The sequence below is a fragment of the Austrofundulus limnaeus genome, unplaced genomic scaffold, assembly GCF_001266775.1.
Source record: "Austrofundulus limnaeus strain Quisiro unplaced genomic scaffold, Austrofundulus_limnaeus-1.0 Scaffold1719, whole genome shotgun sequence".
Classification (NCBI taxonomy): Eukaryota; Metazoa; Chordata; class Actinopteri; order Cyprinodontiformes; family Rivulidae; genus Austrofundulus; species Austrofundulus limnaeus.
Genome location: NW_013954121.1, coordinates 6,676 through 13,085, shown reverse-complemented (window position 1 = coordinate 13,085; position 6,410 = coordinate 6,676).

Here is a 6,410-nt window from a genome sequence, read left to right as displayed (position 1 = left end):
GTGTGTGTGTGTGTGTGTGTGTGTGTGTGTGTGTGTGTGTGTGTTGTAAAGCGCTTTGAGCATCCTGGTTGGATAGAAATGTGCTATATAAGTACAGACCATTACATTTTGTTTGTCATAGTGTTCGTTGAAAATGAATTAAGTTATCAAGTTTAATGTGAATAATCATAACATTGTGAACACTAATCAATGGTGTTTGCAACTTTTAAATATATTTTATGTTTCAAAAAGACAAAAAAATAAAAAAACTCTAGTGTATAACAGTCAGCATGAAGCACCAAAGTTGGCAACTACCTAATGAACATAGGAGGTATATAAAGAGTTTGCATAAATGTTAATAGTACAAGGTTAGCACTACCATGTTTGGACATTAAACTTCGTATTTCAGAGCAAAATAAACTCTTCTGAGATAAAAATGAAAAAATATATATATATAAACTTAACAAAAATACAGTATGCTGTTATGCAATGTTCTAACTGTTCAGACATAAACAATTTGCCATTTTACTGAAATAAATTAATTCTGTTTACCACTGATTGTTAATGACCACACATACCTTTTTATTTCTAGGAAAACTGGAATATGTTTTGATTACTACTTATTTTGCCTAATCATCTATTTTTATGATTAAACTGTGATTTAGTCGAGGTACATCTGATTTGAGTGACATGTTATAGTTGACTTAAATAGGATGTGCTCTCTTGGATACTTACTTAATACACGCCCCAATTACACTGACAACCCAGATATTTTATATTGACAGAAAGTGTGAGTGAAAACCCACCCCTAAGAGTAATGTTTTGAAGTGGGCGGGCGCGGGCCAGATTCTGAAGATGCTGTTTAAAACAAGATCATCAGCATGCAATGGAGTAAACTGAAGGCACTTTTCTTTTCATTACTATTGTCCAAAACATCCAGATTGAAGAAATGAGTGGATTGCAGCTAACTACTCCAAAATATGCAGTCAACGTTCCATATCAGGTCAATCAAAGTTCCAGTGTATATATTACATATCACTATATCTACAGTATGTAGGTATTTTTATGAGTTCACTTCATCGTTATACAACAACCTCTGGTTAAAGAGTAAGACTGGGACTGGAAAAATAAAACAAAATTAAATTAAATTAAATTAAATTAAATTAAATAAATGGGGTAATGCATGGTAATAGCACAATGTGATAGTATCTGTATCATGATCCCCTATCATTTCACCTTTCTTTATTCATGTTAATGTTATGTGTGTTTGTGTATTATTGTTAGCCTGGCCCTTGCCTTCCTATGCAGTTCCGCTCAATTCTAGTTTCCCTTCACTGCTCCGTCTGGGATTTCTCCCATAGACAAGGATTTCTTCAGGAGAATTTTCATCCGGGCCAACCAGAGAACAGAACGTTGATTTTCTGCGCAGTGTCTGCTTGTAGTTTATTTTACCTGGGCCAATCAGCAAACAGAAGGCGGAGTTTTGAACAACGTCAATTTGCTGCGCAGTTTCTGCTAGTTAGTTTAGCATACAGCAGTGGAGGAAGTGAATAAAGCCAGTCCATGTTGATAAGGCTTCTAAATTAAATTAAATTTGTCTGACAACGTAGCAGCTCTCATTTACAGTCGTCTCGTTCAGCTCGGTACTTCTCTCCTCTCAGTAGGGTTGTTTACAGCAGACACAGTTTCTGGTTAGCTTCTTTGCTTAGCCTCCTTCCCAGTGTAGCTGGCACACATATGTCGCGGCAAACCGATCCAATCATTTTAAACTTCAGCAGAGGCCACGCCTCCTGCAAGAATCGCTTCTCTATAGCCGAGAGTCCAGACCCTTGTACGAAGCAAAGCGAAGGACAAGGGTTTGGTTTTAACCAGGCTACATTATTGTGTGAAATATCGATTTTTATGGTGCAACTAAAGTCTAAGTAAGTATGTAAGTAAGTAAGTAAGTAAAGTTTTATTTAAATAGCGCCTTTCACAGAAATAAATTCACAAGGTGCTGTACATTCAGGGAAGTGGGGAGGGGGAAGTTTAGATAGGTCATGCAGCAAACACAGTTGTGCTTCCTTTAGACAAACAGAAAAACAGAAAAACTAAAAGCCACACAAGGGAAAAATGAGGAAAAAGGCAAAAACATCATATTATATCAACACTGTGACACACTATGGTGTTTATGAAAAATCCTCTGCATTGAGCAAGTCTAATAACTTTGTGATACTGCAGCCTTTAGCAACTTTCTGCTAAGCAACAAAAAATAAATATGGTTCCTAGCCCACAATTGAGACGTTGGCATCATAGTAAAAGCCTTGCATCACTGTCTAGTCCTTGGCTGGTTTGATAGTATTACACAAATACTCTCTTTGCACTGCGAGGCAGGCCCTGTTTTGTAGGTTTGGTATCTGAAAACATGCGATCTATAAAGGTGGTGCAAATAACTTTATGAGGGGGGGTGACTTAGTGTGAAAATCATCTACTAGCAAATGTTTGACGAGCATTAGTTGTTTGATTGCTAATACAGTGTTTTGTTTGACAGATAAACAGCCATTCACCATAACCTTCACTTCGTCAGTTTCTCAATCTGATAAATGCTATAGTAGTACTTTTCCTCTCTCTCTCTTTTTCCACCGCCCCAAATGGGCACAAAAGGTTCTGTATTCTAGCTCAGAGCTCACAGCTACCTTTTACTTTTCCCATAGTGCCTGTCTTGCACTGCAGTGAAACCACAAGAGGTAGGTACATTCAAAAGGCTTCTCTGTAAGAGTAGGTGGAAACAACAGATATGCCAGACAGCACAGTACATGATGTCTGAAGAGCAGACTTGTTTCCAGCAAAAAAATAAATAAATGAATAAAAAATCTGAATGTTTGTGTCTGTTCTGATCTGTCCAGGATGCCCGTCAAACTAGAGATTTCCAGTATCCTTCAGGTAGATTTATTTATTTATTTTTAACTTCAAGTCCAGAGAAGGAGGTCAATTTCAAAAAGCTTTCTGTTGAAGCAAACCTAAGGAACACATGTTAAATAAGTGAAGCAGCCTGAAATTCAAAGAGCAGTGTATCAGTAACAGATGCTCATTAATTAAGGCCTCTAAGTGTTTTGTATTCGTTAATAAAGATGTCCTTGTTCTAAACGCGGCGTTACCAGATCCCCTTTGAAAGTGAGGAGAACTCCACTGAGCACACCATAAATTATCCACTTTTCCTTTTCCTTCCTTCAGGGCTTCAGTAGCCAACAATAAAAAGCGCCCACTCAAAACTAAATGTATGTAAATGAAAAGTATCGAAGCTGAATCTCTATTACCCTTATTCTTTGTCTGGATTATCCTGACAAAGAGTTCAGACAGAAGGTTGTGTTGGAATCCACTTTTAGCTCTGATGCAAACATTTCTTAACTTGGTTTTTAAACTTAAAGCTGAGTGTGAAAAAATGCTGACTGTGGTTCAGTAGCTTGTCGTTCCTGTCTTCAGTGTCACAGCAGTACACAAAACATTACCTAGAGTTTGGCAGCTTGATCTACACGCTACAAACATCCGCGAATAAATGAATAAAACAGACTGTCACCCCTGCTGTTCTATTCGTGTTAGTAAACTCTGAATAAACCCTGGCAAATGAATGCACAACAAGTACACAAACACGATGTTAATTCACCTCCTCCATCGGAAAGCTCTGCCGTCTGGCTGCTCAAACACGCTCAGCACCAATAAAAAAAGTGTTAAAATGCAACTTTCTGACTCAGTGCTGCAAAGCATGTGCTTGACCCTGAGGCTGCTGGATATTTAAAGATGTGATGTGAAGATCTGGAGCTGATTGCACGGCTCGCCTGACTCAGCCAGGACTCCATAACCTGGCAGCCACATCAGTTCTTTAACGATGTTCAGGTAAACAGGTTGAAACGAAGAGTGTGAGACACTTGGACTATGTCTCCATGAGCCGATAATATTAGCAGCAACGGACTTTTGCATCTAAAAGTTCATTTGAGTGTAACCATGTTTGAAAAATGTTTACATTTGGAGCAGCAGTGAAGAATTTTTTTAAATATTGTTATTTACCTAAGTTGTATTTGTTTTAAATCCTGATCCATAATCTCCTCGGCAGAGACAACAACCTAAAGCGCTATTGTAGCTATGCCGTGTCTCTGTGAGGTGCTGCAATGCTGTCACAAAATGATACCAAAAACAGGAAACAAGGCACGGAGCATGTACAGTACATAAAGGGGTGAAAGAACGGAAGAATTCAGATCAAAGCACTGCAGCTCCATTTTGTAAAGACCCCAACTAAAAATGTGGCTCTTAGCACTAACTTAAATGTGAAAAATAAGAATTTAGAAGCATTGGTCTACTTTAAACTAGAGTTGAGATTCTACAACATCATTTTCAGGATGTTGCTTTTAGGCTATCTACACAAATGTGCAAGGATGGTGTTGCGTATTTGCAAACACAGTTCCTGTACGGAAAGTGTTGCACACTTCAGTGACATGTGTTCTGTTTAAAAGGGTTCACTTAGTTAGTCTGTTAAGACAACACTGACAAGCTAAGAAGGTTTAGACTTTATGGGACCAATTCCAAAGATGATTACACCATTTTAAAGCAATCCCAACCTTAAAAAAATGTATTACAGATCATTTGACCACCTCTGCCAACTTTACAGAATCCATTTTTTTAAATTGTGATTTATAAGACTAAAACACTAATAGGGTTAATCAATTCAGTCAATTGTCTTTATTTATTTCATGTTTTCAACTGATCAGAATCTCACCACATTTTCTGCCTTGGTAGACTTTTTCTACCACCATCTGTACGTGTTTATTTTAGCATTTAGTCAGTGTCTATTACGATGTCTTTGTACAATAGATAAATGATGGGTGAAAATATGTTGGTTGTCTGAGTAAAATAGAATTGTGCAAACACTTGTCAAAACACTGCCTCAAAGAAAACCCCCCTAAATGATCTGTACTTCGACCTCAGTCAGCAGAAAACATGCTAAAAGGCCTAGTTTACAACTATGCATCTTAAAAGAAATGTACTTAAACCAAAACTGCCTTAATTATCTTGACGAAAGCACAACAGTGTCAGCAGGAAACAGCTGTGGAAACATGGCTCTTCACTCACCTTTAACGCACTAACAGACAGACTCTTCTAGCCACCAAGGGACAGGCTGGGTTATGAAAGACGAACGACTGATATGTTTGAGCACGTGCAATGAACACATGTACAAAAGGCATGAAGCAAACACAAACATCCATACTGTGTGTTGAACAAAAAGTATTTGATCTACAACCTGAAATGCAGAAACCTTCACTAACTTCAACTAAATCAACCTCCTTCTGGAGCGCAGCTCTTTGAAACTTTGAGACTCCTTAAAAGATTCACAAAGAGCTCGAAACTTGCACCCAATTGATCAGAACACGGAGGTGAACTCAGCACGCGGCACCGGGACAGAAATAATGTGGTGAATGTGTTGTCTCGCTTCAACAGGAATGTTAAGAGGCTCTTTCAGCTCTGAGTGCACACAGTGAAACCACACGTGGCTCCATTAATCTCTGCTGTTTGTGTTGGTGTGGGAGGTGGTGGCACAATTAAGTGTATTTCTAATCAGCAGTTTCGGAACTCAGGTGCTTCATGAAGCAATGGATGGATGGATGGATGGATGGATGGATGGATGGATGGATGGATGGATGGATGGATGGATGGATGGAAAACAGTATCACCTCACTTCCATCCTCTCTGTCCCTTCTAACATTTCTGTTGTTATTTTTGCTTTATATTTGCCACTCTGAATCACTTCCTGCCTTTTTTTCTACTCTTTGAGTCTGGAAATATCACTCACTTCTCACACTCACTCACAAAGGCTTATACCAGTGCCTGCCCAATGCTTTTGGACAACACACAGTCTCCTTTGTCCAGGTGCTATTTGAGGAGTCATTGTGCTCAAACAGATAAGCCTCAGCTGCCAGAGCAGCACAAACCTTCTGATAAGGACCTTGTATCAAACGTGTTACTGTAGAAGCTAAATTTAAAGTGGGATAATATCCAAAGAGAACCTTCAGTAGCTTAGTGGTGCTTCAGTTTCAGGTAAGCATGTAGTGGAACAAAAATCCTGGTGGAGATTTGGAATATCAGGTTTTTGAAAGTAAGATTTAAAATTTGGTGCCAGTCAAAAGTTGAAAAAGATCTTACTTTTAGCTTTTTGAACAGCCTCATGTTGAAGAATTTATAGGCATGGCAGGACTGACAAGCTAACTGTTTTAAAAAGAGCTCAGACGTATGTGGATTGCTGCAATCTTAAAACAAATCAAATTTCCACAAGCTTATAGCAGTTCAGTTAAATATTATTTTGAAGTCATTTACACCGCTGCCAGTTACACATTAAATGATAATATACATGGTTTTTGATGGTAATATATACCCAGACAGAGTCCATTTTTACCAATAAAAAT